The following is a 20,000-nucleotide window of genomic DNA, read 5'->3' as shown; positions in this document are numbered from 1 at the left end:
TAGACAGGCTATGAATGAAACACCGACAGGAGAAAATAAAAAATAAATAACAAAAGAAATAAATACCTGACAAGAGGGACAGGAATCTGACCAGTATACATACAATAGTCTAACATGACACCACCCGACAGACAATAGTCTAGCATGACACCAACCAGATAAAAATACAAATTATTTATATGTATATATTTATACACACATCAATAACATCCAGTCAGAACTCGCTACGCAGACAAGCCAGACAATAAAATATATATATATATATATATATCTTTGTCCTCGATGTATAGCGAGATAATCAATATGACCCAGATGCCTAGAAGGGCGCACGAATCTCCTTGCAAAATTCAAGAAGAGGTCAATATTGAGAATTTCAGTCGTTTTATCTCTTTTTATTTCTTTCTTTGGGCGGGGCATATGCCCAGATGTTTGTTCTCATGGATGGGGCACGTACCCACATGACCACACTAAGCCAGGACACGAAAAGAGAGAGAGAGAGAGAGAGAGAGAGAGAGATAGAGAGAGATGGGAGGTAGCCTACTGAAAAAGAGAAGAAGAAAATTCACCCAATGGCCTACTTACGATCTCTCGTAAGTTGGACTGGTCTATTTATTTCATACGTCGCGACTGAGACGAGGGTAATCAATGACGTCATCAAGGAGATAAGCTTTCGTAATTAGGTAACAATTATTAGTGAAAACTCCACTCAAAGAACACTGAAAGGGATGACATTTTAAGACGGAGAGCTGGGGTGGTTTGGTTTAAATTTGAAAGGACTAATAATAATAATAATAATAATAATAGATAATAATAATAAAAAATAATAATAATAATAATAATAATAATAATAATAATTAAAATTATTATTATTATTATTATTATTATTATTATTATTATTATTATTATTATTATTACTAGCAAACTTACCCATCTACGATGGGTGATAAAATACGGGTGCAGAAGTGAAAAATTTATATGTACTATTTGTTCAGCAATATTAAAATAAGGGCGATTACACGAATAGTCTCTCTCTCTCTCTCTCTCTCTCTCGTAATGTAATACAAGGGACGATCACTGAACGCAGAGACTTATTCATTGTTGTTTCCCCTCCTTTAATGATATTCTCTCTCTCTCTCTCTCTCTCTCTCTCTCTCTCTCTCTCTCTCTCTCTCTCTCTCTCTTAAAGTAAGTGAAGGGATGATCAATGAACGTAAAGAAGTTCGTATTCATTATTGCTTACCCTCTTTTAATGATTCTCTCTCTCTCTCTCTCTCTCTCTCTCTCTCTCTCTCTCTCTCTCAATGTAAGTCAAGTAACGAAGACGGTGATGGGATTATCGGATTACTTAGCTCTCAAATCACAAATTATCTCCTCTCTCTTTCTCTCTCTCATTTTTCGATAGCAAGATAAAATTATAAAATGGTAGTGCATTAATGTCGTTAAATGGCTCTCTCTCTCTCTCTCTCTCTCTCTCTCTCTCTCTCTCTCTCTCTCTCTCTCTCTCTCTCTCTCTTGTCGGTGACTTTCATTTAACGGAACAGCAGGGATCTTGGTTGGTTCGTTTCTTTGTCAATTACTTTGCACGGTGATACGATTAATAAAGCATCTTTCTTTTCATTAAGTTACTGCAAAGACGCAACTTGTGTGTCAGTGCGTTATGACTACTGATGAATGCTCTTATAATCCTGTGTCTTCCAAAAAAGAGTAGAAAGTAGGAACTTGTCTGTTTCCTTTTTATTATGTCCATTGGCAGGATCGAAATTCCGAAGCAACATTACCGGGCAGTACTTCTTCAACATTATTTTGTGCACTGGCAGTCCCGATGGATTTAAGTTATTCAAAAAATCTTGCGGATATTGATGATAATTTTCATCTTCTATTGTGTCCGAGATGAAATATTCGCGACTTGTACAGAAATTATGTATGAAAAATCGTAAAGTAACTAAGTCTACGGGAATAACCAGCCTCATTTCACGGCCAGAAACAGCTCCGTTTCATGGAATCCCTTCTCACCCCCACCCCCTACAAAGGAGGGGGGTAGGTTGTATGAAACCCCATTACAAACCATCTTAGGGGTCCCCAATATAACCCTGCCAAGTTTCATGCCCATCTGACCAGCCGTTTGGCCGTGATTGAATGGCAGACAGACAGACATTACGCCCATTATAGTATGATTATTATTACTACTATTATTATTTTTTGTCTTCTTTTTTGCTCTATCACAGTCCTCCAATTCGACTGGGTGGTATTTATAGTGTGGGGTTCCGGGATGCATCCTGCCTCCTTAGGAGTCCATACTTTTCTTACTATGTGCGCCGTTTCTAGGATCACACTCTTCTGCTTCTGGAGCTACTTCAGCGTCTAGTTTTTCTAGATTCCTTTTCAGGGATCTTGGGATCATGCCTAGTGCTCCTATGATTATGGGTACGATTTCCACTGGCATATCCCATATCCTTCTTATTTCTATTTTCAGATCTTGATACTTATCCATTATTTCCCTCTCTTTCTCTTCAACTCTGGTGTCCCATGGTATTGCGACATCAATGAGTGATACTTTCTTCTTGACTTTGTCAAACAACGTCATGTCTGGTCTATTTACACGTATTGACTTTGTCAAACAACGTCACGTCTGGTCTATTTGCACGTATCACCTGATATCATAGTCCCAGAGGATCTTTGCCTGATCGTTTTCTATCACTCCCTCAGGTTGGTGCTCGTACCACTTATTACTGCAAGGTAACTGATGTTTCTTGCAAAGGCTCCAGTGGAGGGCTTGTGCCACTGAATCATGCCTCTTTTTGTATTGGTTCTGTGCAAGTGCCGGGCATTCACTTGCTATGTGGTTTATGGTTTCATTTTTCGTATGCACTTCCTACATATGGGAGAGATGTTATTTCCGTCTATCGTTCTTTGAACATATTTGGTTTTTAGGGCCTGATCTTGTGCCAATGTTATCATTCCTTCAGTTTCCTTCTTTAGCTCTCCCCTCCGTAGCCATTGCCATGTGTCATCGCTGGCTAGTTCTTTAGTCTGTCTCATGTATTGTCCATGCATTGGTTTGTTGTGCCAGTCCTCTGTTCTGTCTGTCATTCTCCTGTCTCTGTATATTTCTGGGTCTTCGTCTACTTTTATTAGTCCTTCTTCCCGTGCACTCTTTAGCCACTCGTCTTCACTGGTTTTCAGATATTGCCCCAGTGCTCTGTTCTTGATGTTGACGCAGTCCTCTGTACTTAGTAGTCCTCTCCCTCCTTCCTTTCGTGTTATGTATAGTCTGTCCGTATTAGCTCTTGGGTGTAGTGCTTTGTGTATTGTCATATTTTTCTTGGTTTTCTGATCTATGCTGCAGAGTTCTGCCTTCGTCCATTCCACTATTCCTGAGCTGTATCTGATTACTGGCACTGCCCATGTGTTTATGGCTTTTATCATATTTCCGGCGTTGAGTTTTGACTTGAGTAGCGCCTTGAGTCTCTGAATATATTCTTTCCTGATCGTGTCCTTCATCTCTTGGTGTTTTATATCCCCTCCTTCCATTATTCCCAGGTATTTGTATCCAGTCTCATCTATGTGTTTGAGGTTGCTCCCATCTGGTAGCTTTATCCCTTCAGTTGTTCTCGTTACTTTGCCTTTTTGTATGTTGACTAAGGCGCATTTTTCTATTCCAAACTCCATCCTGATGTCCCCAGATACAATCCTTACAGTCTGGATTAGGGTATCTATTTCCTTGATGCTCTTACCATATAGCTTGATGTCGTTCATGAACATCAGATGGTTGATTCTGTTGCCTCTTTTCTTGAGTTGGTACCCGGCATCCATCTTCTGTAGTACTTTTGTCATGGGAATCATGGCTACTACGAAGAGTAGTGGGGACAGTGAGTCGCCCTGGAAGATCCCTCTCCTGATATTAACCTCTGCTAGTCTTATTCCAGAGCTTGTAAGTATTGTATTCCAGTTGCGCATTGTATTTTTGAGGAAGTTGATGGTGTTTTCCTCTGCCCCATATATTTTCAGGCATTCTATTAGCCATGTGTGTGGTATCATGTCGAATGCTTTCTTATAGTCAATCCATGCCATGCTTAGGTTGGTTTTCCTTCTACTGTTCTTCATTACCATTTTGTCTATCAGGAGCTGGTCATTTGTGCCCCTACACTTCCTTCTGAAGCCTTTCTGTTGGTGGGGGATGGTGTTTGTCTCCTCTAGGTAATTGTATAGCCTTTCACTGATGATACCTGTTAGTAACTTCCACATTATTGGTAGGCAGGTGATAGGCCTGTAGTTACTGGCTATATTTCCCTTACTCTTGTCTTTTTGCAGTAAGGATGTTCTTCCTGTGGTCATCCATTTGGGTGCGTGGTGATTTGAGATACAATGCTGGAGTTGTTCTGCTATTCGTGGGTGTAGGGCCTTGAAGTTTTTGAGCCAGTATCCATGGACTTCATCGGGACCTCGGGCTTTCCAGTTTGGCATTTTCTTTAGTTGGTGTCTGACTGTGTCTGTCGTGATCTCTATGAATCTTTGTTTTATTCTCCCTGTTTCTTCTTCCTTGTTATTATTATTATTACTATTATTATTATTATTATTATTATTCAGAAGAAAATCCCTATTCATATGGAATAAAGTGACAAGGGCCACTGAAATTTAAGTTTCCAAAGAATATGGTGTCCATCAGGAAGGGCTAAGAGGAGGTAAACGGAAATACAAAAAGATTAGATCTCACTTAACAAAAAAAAAAAAAGAAAAAAAATTACCAAATAGATAAAAATGATAATGGTATCCATTGAAAAACATATGCTTGGGAAATGTAGGCCTAAAGGAAAAGTAATCCTTTAAAAACGTACAAACCTACGGCAAATATTCAAATCAGAGTAGAAGAAAAATAAATATAAATTTTCTTACACATTAAGTTATGAGACAAAAACTTGGATTTAAAACGTACGTATTGTTTGCGTAACCGTTTCTCTGAAATTTAAAATTACAATTCAGATTGTCATTGTTTGTCACCGGAAATATCTTCACAATCAAACAACGCAAGCAATTCCTTAGTCGTCAATCAAATCGATGAATAATTCAGATACCGATATGATTATAAGGTGACTTTCATCTTTAGCGAACTACGGTTCTCATATGATGATGACGTAGATACAACAGCATCCATCCCTCAGGCCTTAGGAAATACTGGAATATGTCAATTATCCAAAGACAGAATACAGGATTGGGAAACAAGTGAGAGAGAGAGAGAGAGAGAGAGAGAGAGAGAGAGAGAGAGAGAGAGAGAGAGAATTGGAGCAGGATACTAGGGGTATAAAAATAAATAAAATCGGGTTAGATATCGAATTAATAATACGGGAGACTGTAAATATCAAGGCCTTGACAACACGTATTCTCTAGATGTTGGCAAATGTCACCACTTTCCCCGACTGCGCTAGACAGGAAGACACAGATGGGACAACTTGAGAAAGGTCAGTCGTTTCGTGGAAAAATGCGCAGTTGCAGAGAGGGCGAGGGAGATCAAGGGAAACCTGGATGAGAAAAAGGATGGATGAGAAAAAGGATGATAACTGGATGCCAGAGATCAGGTAGTGAATATATAATTATGGATACTGTATAATATCAGCTAGCGGTTATGTTTACGAGAATGTCACATATACTGCCTTCACCGCTGTTCGCTTGTCCTAAAAATAATGTTGAAACAATTTTTTGGAGGGTGAAAAGTGAGAAGGAAGCGAATATGAAGGGGGGTACAGTAAAAATGAGTGAAAAAGGTTGCAGCTAGGGACCGAAGGGACGCTGCCGAGAACCTTAAGTACTGCCTTCAGTGCACTGCGTGAGGTGCACTGAATGCACTACCCTCCTACGGTGACAACAAACAGGGTGTTAACTTAGATATGCCAAAACCATTCAGGTACGTAACTTGAACTTTTTTAATGAAACGGGATTTTTGTCACGTAAATCTTTCACATTCACGACTGATCCCTGATCCTCTTTTCCTGCCCAGAGGTCCTTGATTCCTAACGCCGTTGTAGGACTCTGGAACAGCCTCCCTGAGGATGTCGGGGAATTGGAACTTATGAAGGTCAAGCGAAGATGCAATGCATTACTAACCTAATACAATTTTTTCTTGTACTTTATTTCAATAATAATTGACCTACACTTTCATCTACTCTTCTTTCTGTATTTTCTATGACCTTCTGTTACTTTTTCTAATGAACATCCAATTCTTTGGAAGTTTGAATTTCCAGTCAATGGCCCCTTTGGTGGCTTGTTCCACACGAACAGGGTTCATCTTCTATAAAAACAATAATGATTTAATAACGTTACTGATTTTGGCTCTTCAACAAGTACGAATTTCAGCTCAGCTATTAAATTGCGTACATCCTTATTCAAGGGCAGTGTAAATTTGCTTTCTCTAAATACGCTAAATTTGAAAGATACGAAGATCTGCAGAATCAGCATTACAATGACCAACGTGCAATGATCATCCATATGAAAAACTAGATAATAATGACGATGATAGATTGTGAAAATTATTATTTTGCCTTGTATTTCCTTTGGAAGTAAGCAACATTGAAGGTTACATATGATATAAAAATATCGTATGATTTAAAAGTTTATAAATGCCTAATATTCCCTCTAACTCATCCCATTAAACGTGATATAAATACATCAGTAGCCACTTGACAAATATGTCACTGTAGTTAAATTTAAGTTTTCAGTGTTTGAGGCGCAGATGAACCACGCGTCCCTCCTGAACACAACACAGCCGAGGGTACATATAGAGCAGTCATAAATCTTGAAAAAAAAAGGAAAAAAAATGTTGAAAGGAGACAGCACATTCTGGCCAAAGGATGCTTATCATCTTGCCGAGTAAACTGTAACAATTCCTCAGGAAAGCGTGTGGTGGAGGAACTACACTATGTTCTTTTGTCTATCTGTCTTTCCATCTGCCTGTCTGTCTGTCTGTCTCTCGCTCTGAATGAATGGAGCCTCCCTGAAACAATGTGTAGTAAGACTTTTTCCTCCCAAGTTCTGCCTCACCGCTAAACCGCTTCCCGTTGGCCTTGGAGCGAGAAAGACTGCGCTAGGGAGAAAGAGAGAGAGAAACCAACCCAAGGAAGGAGGAGGGGGAGGGGCCCGATGTGGATAGTGGTATATGGGGGAGGGGTATCCATCCCAGGAGTAAGGGGACTCCCATGGGCTAGCTTAAGAGAAAAAGAGATCGTGCCCATCCGCTCCGCTAGAAGAGGTATGGAGGAGCAGAGACTTTCCACCCTTCTTACTACTTATTGTTTTATTTTTATTTATTGTTTCTTGTTCGATTATTCATTATTGAGTTGTTCTTCGGGTGTCTTCCTGTGGTTTTTGTACGTTTATATATACAGATAAGCATAATTATATATATAGATATATATATATATATATATATATATATATATATATATATATACACACACACACAAAATGCGTACCCAAAGGCATGTGCGTGCATTCGTACATAGTACGTCCGCCCGTAGCTCAGCCCGCGAGACGACGGGACGGAGGAGTGCGGGCGTGAGAAGGTGACTGCATGTGCTACTCTCGTGAAAGCCCTTTGTTACATTTGACACATAAATTGTCGTAGCGTGTACTTTAGCCCCGAAGGTGGAGCGCCGAGTCGAGAAGTCATATAAAAACGCGATGCGTGAAAAGGGAATTGTCACTTTTGAACGGACTGAAAAAAAAGGCGAAGAGAGAGAGAGAGAGAGGAGAGAGGGAGAGAGGGAGAGAGAGAGAGAGAGAGATGGAGGGGGAGTGGGAGAGGGGTTTCAGGAAGAGAGAAGGAGGGGGTTGTAGGATGTGCTAGTAAGAGAGAGAAAGAGATTGCAAAGAAATATGTACATTATATATATAGATAGATAGATAGATAGATAGAGAGAGAGGGAGAGAGAATGATGGGGATTTGATAAAAGAGAGAGCGTGGGGTATTACAAGAGGAGAGAAAGAGAGAGAGAGAGAGAGGTGAGGGTGAGGGTGGGGGAGGGGGGAGAGGCAAAAATTACCGGATGCATATACTTAACTTCCCAACCTGTGGAGTTTCTGAGTGTCCGTCCGTCAGCAAAAACAACGAGCCTTGTTGCCACACCGACCAGGTGTGTGTTGAGTGTGTGTGTGTGTGTGCCGTACGGCTTGTTACCTGTCCGTCCTTCGCTTTCTTACCGTCCATCAAAGCTGAATTAACCAAAACCAATTCTCTCTCTATTCCTTTCTCCTTCTCTTTCCCCAGAGGATGAGCTGGGTTGCGGAAGATTGACATTAACGTAAGACGCAAAAGTGAACTGTAAGACGGGAGAAATGCCATATGATTCCGCGCGCATGCGCGCGACGTCATGGAACGACTACCGACATTCTCATAGAAAGTTCAGCTTAGGTGATTAAAAAGATGGCGTCTATTCTTCGTGGGGTAACTTTGAACTTCAGCGCACTCTCTCAATGGAGATCGGAGTTTTCGATATCAAAGGTTTTTCTCTCCTTTTTTTTTTATTATCATTAGTATTTATTTTTATTTTTCCTCATTTTCCGGATGCAGGTCGGTGCAGGAGGTGGAGGGGTGATCTCACCCTCCGGAAAGGATCAAGGTTTTTGATATGTCTTCATTCTACTTTTTCATCATCTTCCGGTGAGCGACGTTACTTTGTTTTTCGTGGGCGTTTCGCAACGCTCGTCACCCAGTGCGACCTAGCTGTTGATTGCTACTAAAGGTTTACGTGTGTATGTATGTACGTATGTATATAAAGATATAAAGTGCCCTCCTTAATTTTATCAATGAAATTCCACTCATTGTTTCTGTAAGCGCGCCTCTAAGTAAAATACTTATGAGGTGAAAAGTACTTATAAGTAAATAATACTTAAAATACTTATAAAACAACTTTAAGAAAAAAAAAAACTTCTCTTTTCGGCACATTCCTGAACTTCCATGTAAAGGGAAGCTTTCACTTCACGTGACCCAGACAGGATCGCATCTCTAAACCAAGAGTGTCTGTGTTTGATTTTCACTCCCGGAGAGAGAGAGAGAGAGAGAGAGAGAGAGAGAGAGAGAGAGAGAGAGAGAGAGAGAGAATCCATATCAAACAAACGAGTTATTATTATTATTATTATTATTATTATTATTATTATTATTATTATTATTATTATTATTATTGTAGGTACATGAAAAGAGACCGCAATTTCCTGTACCAGTATTTATTATGTTATTATTATGTATTATTACTATTACTTTGTTGTAAGAGGTCTTCACAATAATAAATGTTGCCCGGAGAAATGGAGAGAGAGAGAGAGAGAGAGAGAGAGAGAGAGAGAGAGAGAGAGAGAGACGACGAGATTCCATTATTATTATAAACGAGTTATTATTATTATTATAAGATCCACAATATTATTTTGTTCTAAGAGGTCCACGATAATAGTTGAGAGAGAGAGAGAGAGAGAGAGAGAGAGAGAGAGAGAGAGAGAGAGAATCCTATATAAACAAACGAGTTATTATTATTATTATTATTATTATTATTATTATTATTATTATTATTATTATTATTATTATTATTATTATTATTTTGTTCTAAGAGGTCCACAATAATAAAATTGTTGCGGGTTCGTGTCTAATTTAAAAATCCTTTATAAAGCTTCCGAACCCTTCCCTTTTTTATTTTATTTATTTATTTCTTTTTTTTTTTGACTGAAGATGAACCCAGGGAAAGGTTCGAAAGGTTTGTAAAGGGTTTTTTTGAATTATACACGAACTCGCAACATTTTTATTATTGTGGACGTCTTAGAATTTTATATATATACTCTCGCGATAGTGAATTTTTCCCAAACAGAATTATCATTAATAATAATTATCAAGAATATGAAACCTATTCATATGGAACAAGCCCACCAAAGGGGCCACTGACTTGAAATTCAAGCTTCCAAAGACTATGGTGTTTATTAGGAAGAAGTAAGAGTGGCAGAGGACAATGACAATGCACAGATACCACTTATCAAAAAAGGAAAATAAATTAATGTATTAATGATTATATTAAAATGTATTCTAAAATACAAGAAGAATAATACATTGCATCTTCGCTTAAACTTCTAGAGTTCCAATTGCTCGACATCCACTGGGAGGCTAACTTAGGATTAATTTAGACAATACCTGGACGAGAGAGAGAGAGAGAGAGAGAGAGAGAGAGAGAGAGAGAGAGAGAGAGAGAGAGAGAGAGAGAGAGAGAGAATCCCTATTAAACAAACGAGTGATATGAAGCCAACTTAGGATTAATTTAGACAATACTTGGACGAGAGAGAGAGAGAGAGAGAATGTAAAACTTTCAAGAATGCAGTTCCGGAAGGAAGAACTCCGGAAAGGTCGATCTGGGGGTGAGAATATTAGATGAGCAGTTTCACCCCGTGGGGGGTGAGGGTTGCCCATCCAACACCCACCCCCCTCCTCCGTCTTTTTTTTTGGTTAATAACGTGATGGTGTATATTGTGACGGAATCTGAAAAATTATCAAAAAGTTTTGTTATAGATTTTTTTTCTCTTCCTACAGGCAGCTGCTACGCACAACAGTCGACCAACAACAGCTTGTCAAGCAGTTGAAAGTCCCGACTCGGGATCGAACTTGGGATTTTTAAGTTGTGAGCCGGGTGTGCTTTAAGGACAAGAAATACTAATACACTATCTCTGTCTTTCTCATACAGACATATGCATACAAACATACACACACGTGTATATATATATGAATAACTTGATCACGAAATATATAAAACGTGATGCTATGTATAAATAAAGGTTTTTGCCACATGGCAAAAACCTTTATTTGTGTGTGTGTGTGTGTATATATATATATATATATATATATATATATATATATGTATATATACAAATATATTTAATTGACTTGATTTATTCTTCTTTCCTCTCCCTGAGAGAAAACTCACCCCAGCCAACATGTTCACTCCATGACCTCATTGTTACTCACGAATCACGATCGGGTTCATTTCCCATTCCCGAAGATCTCCCTCGTGGATCTCTTCCTTTCTTTATTTCTTCCTGCACTCCGATGACCTCCTTCTATAAACCCCCACTTTCACCATGCTTTGGTTGGTGATTCTTTCGTACACGTCCTTTCCGGTTCAGTCTCATTTACAGATTCCTCTGTCTTCTGTCAGCTCTGGTGCGAGACAGTCTAGTATGTCTCAAGTCTGGAATGTAGTCAAGGTAATATAGACCCCAAACTATTTCTCTTTCCCTAATCTTAATCATTTTCTGACATGCTCAATTTCAGTCAGTGTTGTTTGTGAATATGTTCTGGGTTTCGTTTAAAATTCACGTCTGATTTGGCTTACAAATGCTTTTATTTTGAAGTCAGGTTTCCTTTCGTTCCCGGTACTTCAATTTGCGCAGCCTCGGTCGGTCGCCGTCTTGAAGACTACTTCGATATTTCGAAAGCTATGTCACTTCTTGACAATTTGGAATGAAAGGAAGTAAGACTAAAGGGGCCCATACACTGAACGATTGTATGAACGATTATCTGAACGATTGTCTGTATCGTTCGCAGAAACATTGTGTATGGGCTTGTCTGAATGCAAAAGTGGGCGGAGTTTCGTGTCTGAACGATCTCAGCGGGAATCTGTCACGACCAGGTTGCTGGCTTGCGACGTAAGTCTGTCAAGCACAGGTCGTTCAATGTATGTTTGTCTGCCGATATAACGCTATCGCGCGCGTCTCTTCTAGAGATGATGCCATGGCTTCCCGAGACAGAATCTTTGTTCAGACTGAAATCGGTGCGGAGATCGTTCAAACTGTCTGAATAATGTGTGTATGTGTCGATAACGACAGTCGTTCATACAATCGTTCAGTGTACGGGGTCCTTAATCAATAATCATGCTTCCGTTTGAACAACTTCCTGTCTCTCGCATAATGTCGTTTCACGCATTCTTTGATGCGGGAACTGTACATCATTCACCGCTCCCTTATACTGAGAGATTAAGTTCTTTCCCTACGTATACTATGGCTTCATCTAGCGTTACTGCTCACGATATGCGTTCAATTCACGCCATCTAACGGGCACCTCGTCTTCCCACCTCTCTCTCTCTCTCTCTCTCTCTCTCTCTCTCTCTCTCTGACCCACAGTCGTCACAGATTCTATTCGAGGGTACTGTCCTCCCAGTGATCTATTTTACATCAAATGACGCCATCAACTGGCCTTTTTTTCACTTACGAAGCTTACGATTTTAATTTCTTATACCTCTTTCGACCTTGAATTTACGACCGTCCATCATTCAGGAGTTTAGAAGGGATAATTCAGTATTATTGAGAGTTTTGCTAAATATTAGATGATGGTACGTCAATTATCGCGGTCCAGATCTCAGGCTATTTCCATCCAGCGGTGAATTCTAACAGTTTTAGCTTTTATCAAAAAAAGTGTTTTTTCTTGCAGGATGAACCTCCCCCTCACCAAGTAGTCGAATCACTTGGAACTTCAGAAGTTCTGAATTGGTTTATTCATCTTATTGTATTTTGCTATTTATCGATTTAATTTTTTGTTTCATAGTTTATGCTTTTATTTTCAATTTCGTTTCTCCGTATTGTGTTTGTAGCATTCAACCTTGTCAAATATGGTTACAGTTTGGCTTGCAATAATAATAATAATAATAATAATAATAATAATAATAATAATAATAAGAAGAAGAAGAAGAAGAAGAAGAAGAAGAAGAGGAAGAATTAGGTTCCAGAAGAAAGAAAGAATGGTATCCTGCAAGCAATTTGATTTATTTCTATACTAAATTCGTTTCAGAACATCCAAGACCAACGGGGAGATTATTATTATTATTATTATTATTATTATTATTATTATTATTATTATTATTAAGATGAACCTTAGTCATATGTAACAAGGCCACAGGGACACAGACTTGAAATTCAGGCTGCCAAAGAATAAGGTGTTCACTGGAAAGAAGTAACAGAAGGCAATGGGAAATACAGAAAGAAGAGATCAGTTATTAGAAAATAAAAAAAAAGTAAAGTAACAAACTAATAAACAAATAAACATGACAAATATTACCATTTCAGCTGCAACACCATCGTCAATACTGTCGCCATTGTTCGTCCGTCAAGCCTCCTTTTTGTCAGAGAGACATAATGATGCAGTATTTTTCCCAACAAAGAAGATCTTGAAGCATTCCTTTGTTCAGAGATCTTCTCTGGGCAAGTGGTGCCACTTACAGCTTGCTCTGCATGGCGCACTGTAGACGGTAAGGTAGGTTATTCGTAACTTCCCTTCGGACCCCAGGAACATTCTCTCACTTAACGGAGGTAGAGTAAAAGGAATGAAAGCGGTTGCAGTAGGGACCGAAGGGGCGCTGCAAAGAACCTTAAGTAATGCCTACAGTGCACCGCATTTGGTGCAATGACGGCACTACCACCATACGGGAGGCTACTTCTTGAGCTGTCCACCTTCTTTAACTTGACGTAGTTTCCTATTCTCAACTTTAAGGAGGAAATTCCTGCAGGTTAGTCCTATGAGTCTAGAGATATGACTCGGCGATTTCCTTCTTAGACTAATTCGCAACAACAATCACGATACCGACACCGACCAGAGAAATGTTTGCCTGTCCTAATTAGCCTCTGAAGCGGGGAATCTCGGGACAGGTCGTTAAAAAGCTCTTGCGTGCGACCAATTTACAAAGCCCAATTAATTTCCGTCAAAGGCTCTTTGTCGGTGTTTGTTATGAGAGAGAGAGAGAGAGAGAGAGAGAGAGAGAGAGAGAGAGAGAGAGGAGCTGTCTGGGCGATTTTAGTTACTACTACAGGAAACAACGGCGTTCAAAAGATGGTTTCGTATATACTTCTTCTCTCTGCGTTGCTCGGCAAAGTAATTGAGCCTGATCTGATACGCGCGTTCACATGAAATCGAAAACAATACATTGCACACATATACATAAACACATATATGCATACTATACATGCAATAAGCTAGAAATGTCCCTTAATATCCAATTCGCTCTACCTCAGAATGAATATAATTTCATAAATGTTAACCAAAAAAGAATTCTTTACTTGTTAATAATATCGTCCTTTCGTGGATTCGAACCAGCGCACAAAGGAGAAATCAGGACTTCAGTGATGTTACTCAAGCTTTTATCATTACAATCATTATTGAGACACTGAAAGAATACAAAGAGTTTCCTTTCATCTCAAAAATAATGATGCTTTTATATCTAAGCGGCATTTTGTGTAACTTAAGGGTCTCATTCATATTTACATTATGTATATATATATATATATATATAAATATATATGTGTGTGTGTGTGTGTGTGTGTGTGTGTGTGTGTGTGTGTTTATTTTTCTTTAAGCTTCCCTGAATGAACTTTAACTTAAGAAAACAAGTAAGCAAAAGATGTATCACCAAATCTGTGGCATGACAATAATTGATTAACGACGCACAGGTTATACAAAAAATAAGTATATAAAGACGAATTCTCCCGAGTGAAGTGACTACAAATCTAATGGCTACGACCCAACCGCAAATGCATCCATTTGAATAAAACATAACATTACTAATTATACGTGTGTTACGAGTAAAATGACATGGAGTGCATAAAATAATAGGCTCCGTTGGCGGGCTTTCACTCAAGCAATTTATAACGCTATTGACAATACTACAAAGCAAATAGACTAAGACGAAAGGCCTTTCTTGTAATCGGGTGTAACGTACTATTAAAAAAAAATATATGTACTGGACTAGGAAGTAACCATCACTATTAAGCTGGGCCTATTGTATAACTGTCCATATCACGATGCAGTAGTAGCAGTAGTAGTAGTAGTACAATAGAAGGGACCTGCCTTTGAAACGGCTCCCAATGCCGTTCGTCTCATTAATAATCCTGCTCTAAATCACCAATAAGCCAACTCACAGTTCCGCGCCGTGTTAAGTGATTCGAATAAGAGATGCATGACACGGCAGTCAGTCTCTAGCATTCCCCTAGTTAGTACCAACCACACTTTCCCAAAAGAGTTGCTTGCACCGTGGGAAAACTAACTTACAATTCAAAAGTCACTCTAGAGAGAGAAAGGGAGAGAGCCTTCAAAGGACATCTCCTTTATTACGTCAGCAATCTTTTCGGTGCGTGCTTCAAGACTTAAGCGTGCTACCACTCAACAAAAACTCTCTCTCTCTCTCTCTCTCTCTCTCTCTCTCTCTCTCTCTCTCTCTCTCTCTTTCTGGACGTTTGGAAAAAGAGCAGTGAGGATTTAAAACAATGATTTCTACCAGGTAAAGCGCTTGAATTAAACGCTGTCTTTGAAATATTCGCGCGACGTGAAGCCTGTAACGCATACTGGAGCATTCATGAGCAAAACATTGCTTTCTGCTGTAGGGAAAATAGATTCAATTGATTAGCAAACACGAATACATATAGATTTACATTAAAAACGATAGATTTTTAGTATGTTTCGCCAATAATTTACTGGAAAGCTGTGGAGTTGATGCCGGAACAAAGTGAACCATTTGTATCCTGGTTAGAGTCGCTAAGACTAGAGAATGATGCCCTCGACCCCCCTATTAAGAGAATAGGGTCTGGGATTTGATAAATTACCTCGGCAACAAGTGCGAAACATTTATCTCTAACGTGTCTTTTTCTGTTTTTATAATTACATTTTATATCGATTAATTAATTAATTTTTTTTGCTTCTCTCCTAATAACAGATGTCTTCTTTATGTACATTCTGTTACCCTCTGTTACTCTTTTCAAATGAACACCATATTCTTTGGAAGTTTGAATTTCAAATCAATGGCCCTTATGGCTTGTTCCATATGAAAAGGGTTCATCTTCTAAATAATAATAATAATAATAATAATAATAATAATAATAATACTGCTTGACAAAATCAAGACGAAAGTATCACTCCTCGATGTCGCAATACCATGGGGCACCAGAGTAAAGGAGAAAGAGAGATGAAAAATTGATGTGTCAAGACCTGAATATAGAAATAAGAAGGATATGGAATATGCCAGTGGAAATTGTACCCTTTATCATAGGGACACTAGGCACGATCACAAGATCCCTGAAAAGGAACCTGGAAAAACTAGATGCCGAAGTGGCTCCAGGACTCATGCAGAAGAGTGTGCTGTTAGAAACGGCGCAAACAGTGAGAAAAGTGACGGACTCCTAAGGAAGCAGGATGCAACCCGGAACCCCACACACTAAGTACCACCCAGTCGAATAGGATGACCGAGATAAAAATAAAAAATAATAATGAGTATGCGAAAAATTTTTCGGATAAGATTTCAACCGAAGATGAGATGATGGTTGCATTACGATTGAGACTGGATTTCTGATTAGGTCTGGGGAAGAATTTCTGTATAGCTTTTGACAGTCACATCCATGTCCTCACAAAAAAATAAATAAATAAATAAAAAATATAATTAAAAAAACACCAAGACCTTCCTGCCTTTTTAAGAGGTACTGGAGTCGAACTCAGAATTTGCCTATTATACAAAATAAACTCACGTTACAGTGTCATACAAGTGATGAAATAAGACGAGGGTAATTCTGTAGTTGTCATAAGCTCTGCTGAATATCGAGGAAACAAGTTAAAAATGGGCAGAAGTTTCTACGGCGCAACCGAGTTTTCTGTGCAGCATCTAATGCTTTATGAGCCACGGCTCATTAACCTTTCAGCCACGGCGCGATGGTGGCCATCCTATAGCGTTGCCAGACGCACGATTACTGATAATTTTAACGTAAAATAAAATAAAATCTACTAAGGCTAGAGGGCTGCCATTTGGTGTGTTTGTTGATTGGAGGGTGAATGATCAACATACCAATTTGCAGCCGTTTTGCCTCAGAAGTTTTTAAGATCGAAGGGCGGACAGAAAACCAATACGATAAGGCTCCTTTCTCACGAAAGCTCATATCACCTTCTGCAAACGGACCTTGGTATCTCTAATGGCAATTCAATTTTAGCTCAGCACTAAAGAAGGTATCTTTGAAGCTGATAAGAACGTTTGTAATTATTGCTCTCTTTTTAAATATATCTGTGACAACCAATTTACATCAACCAATTCACATCAATGACGTCATTAGCCCATAAATAAAAATGTATCTCCAACCCTATGTCATTCAGAAAGTTAAATAAATTCATATCTTCAACCCTAGGATATTCAGAAAGTTAAATCACTATATTTATACACACACACACACACACACACACACACACACACACACACACACACACACACACATATATATATTAGATTATATATATATATATATATATATATATATATCTATATATATATATATATATATATTCAACCCTAAGGTATTCAGAAAGTTAAATCACTATATATATTCAACCCTAAGATATTCAGAAAGTTAAATCACTATATATCTTCAACCCTATGATATTCAGAAAGTTAAATCATTATATATCTTCAACCCTAGGATACTCAGAAAGTTAAATAAATTTATATCGTCAACCCTATGATATTTAGAAAGTTGGACCGATATGAATCTGTAATCATAGGATATTCAGAAAGTTGAAGAAAAATATATATCTTCAATCCTATGATATTCAGAAAGTTCAATAAATATAAATCTTCTATCCAAGGTCGTTTAGAAAGTTCATTTTTGCTCGGTTAAAAAGTGCACGCCGGTGCCCCGATCGGGGTGAACGCCCTCAGACCAAAGTATCACAGGCCGCGTCAAGATAATCTCCTGTAGCAGGGGCCGAAGAGCGAGAGAGGCCCAGCCAGAGATTAATTGGGTGGTTGAACTTGGTTGCCGCTGCTGACACTAGAACCAGGAGGTCAGGCAGGGACGGCTGCAAGTCTGCTGAGAGACCATCGTTCTGCTTTTGGCCGTCTTCTGCTGCGTTTGAAGTAGCAGGAAATTATTATTATTATTATTATTATTATTATTATTATTATTTTTGTAAACAGAGGCTTCGATCCTGTCTTTGATGAGTTGTCTACGAGCGATGATTTTTTTTTTTTTCTTTAAGGCGCTTTGACTTATCGCTCGTGTGTTTGTCTCACTGACGAGCATTAATAATAGCGTATATTTGATTTTGTATACACAGGATGATTTTACAAAGGCAAATATATAATAGCAGCTGCTCACTGGATAAAAAGAGGCTGGTATAAGCCAATTTAATGTCATCAACTCCCTGTCACATACACATAAAATAATTCTTATATTAGCTGCAAGAAATCCCTCATGAAGCAGACACTGTAATATGACGATTATTCGGCACCGGGAGATGTTCGAATTTGATCAATATAATATAAGAGTAAAATACGGAAGTTTGATGAAGTTCATACCTAAAATGAATGTGAATTCCAAGGCCTCCACGGAGGTAACGGATAGTTGGGGCTGGGGGTGGGGGGGGGGGGGGGGGGGGGGGGGGGGGGGGGGGGGGGGGGAATCAGAACTCTTTTCATCGCGTGTGTTCGAGAGTGAAAACGATCTTCCCTAAACATCCGCTTACGTTAAAGAGGAGAGTCGCTTTGCAGCGACGGACACGGTTATCCAGATAGGAGCCGGGGGAGTCGGGGCGGGGGGGGGGGGGGGGTGGGGGGGGGGGGGGGGGGTGTATTGGCGGTGGGAAGGGAGAGGGGGGGGATACTTTCGTCGCAACGACGTCACGCTGAATTCGTAAAAAAAAAATCACAATTTCGACGCCACGAGCAAAAAACCACGAAGCGACATTTTTTTTTTTTTCTTTTTTTTTTTTTTACATCAAGACGGAATTTAACAAAAATAATATTAATAAAAATTAAACGCAAAATACCGGCCGCCTACCACAATAAAATAATAATAAAAAAACCCGGAAAAGTTGGAGTAAACAAATTACTGATTTTTATCGAAATGAAATTCCCCATCGGCAGACCAGGAAACGCTCGTCATTGCTTTTTAATGTAATGTATCACACACTATAGCGCCCAATTCCCCTGAATATTTCACGACGCAACAACAGCAGCAGGAACAGCGAAAGCAACAGCAACACAGCAGCATCAGCAGCAGCAGCCATCAAATACATTAGTTCTTTTTTTTATGTGTGTGAACATTTTCTCTTCCATGATACATTTCGTCTGCTGTAGGTACATCTACAGTGGCTGTGAATTGATGTTCGGGTGCCCATTACGGTATGAAGAGTCGGGAGTCATTTTGATTATCTCTAGTGAGTGACTGGGCAGTGGGGGAGGGGTGGTGTGTGGGGGGGAGTAGAAAGAGAGGGGGAGGTAGGGGGAGAAGTGAGGGAGGGGGAACGCCCCCGTGGTGCATATCCGTCTATTCACGTCTGTGCATAGTGCGCCCATGTTATGCACGGGACAGTTGCAGGTTCATAGCCCGTGATCTCTCTCTCTCTCTCTCTCTCTCTCTCTCTCTCTCTCTCTCTCTCTGTCGCTGCCTGCTGCGGAAAAAGCCTCACTTTCATTTCACGCCGGTCATCAGTTTTAAATGCCCTCTATTTGATCTATCTGTCTATCATTCTATCTAAATTAGCCGCGGTAATTTCCGATTAAAAAAAAAAAACCATTGCAGCAACTTTAGCCTAACCTGAAAACATTCACCATCTCGGTATTCATTTACGCAATACGTGCTTTGCCACTTACAAAATTGCCTCAGTGACTTTTGCTGCTGCAATCTCTCTCTCTCTCTCTCTCTCTCTCTCTCTCTCTCTCACACACACACACAGTGCTACAATCATTACAATGTACGGTTCCTATTCACGAAAACAGATCATTCAAAGTCGAGTGCACGAACACACAGACTAGTTAGTATACAATGATACGAACAATATTCATTGAGCCTCTGATTTCAGCTGCTCGATCAAAGGTGGCAAACCGAAGACCTATTTGGTGTTACCCCTTCCATGACCCGATCTTGGCACGGGGGCGGCTGGGTCAAACCTATACTGCCTACGGCCGTCGTGGCTTTCCGCGTGTGTCCGGAGGGCACCCTCTGTGTCGCATTCAAGTCCCCCG

At 39.5% G+C, this 20,000-nt stretch overlaps 1 protein-coding gene across 6 annotated transcripts in view; it reads right to left on the bottom strand.

The window, feature by feature from the left end:
• Nucleotides 1–20,000, bottom strand: part of LOC135219895 (histone acetyltransferase KAT6A-like) — a 326,469-nt gene that overhangs the window by 89,893 nt on the left and 216,576 nt on the right. The window lies entirely within an intron of this gene.

The sequence above is a fragment of the Macrobrachium nipponense genome, chromosome 1 (assembly GCF_015104395.2).
Source record: "Macrobrachium nipponense isolate FS-2020 chromosome 1, ASM1510439v2, whole genome shotgun sequence".
NCBI lineage: Eukaryota > Metazoa > Arthropoda > Malacostraca > Decapoda > Palaemonidae > Macrobrachium > Macrobrachium nipponense.
This window is presented reverse-complemented; position numbering and strand designations above follow the sequence as displayed.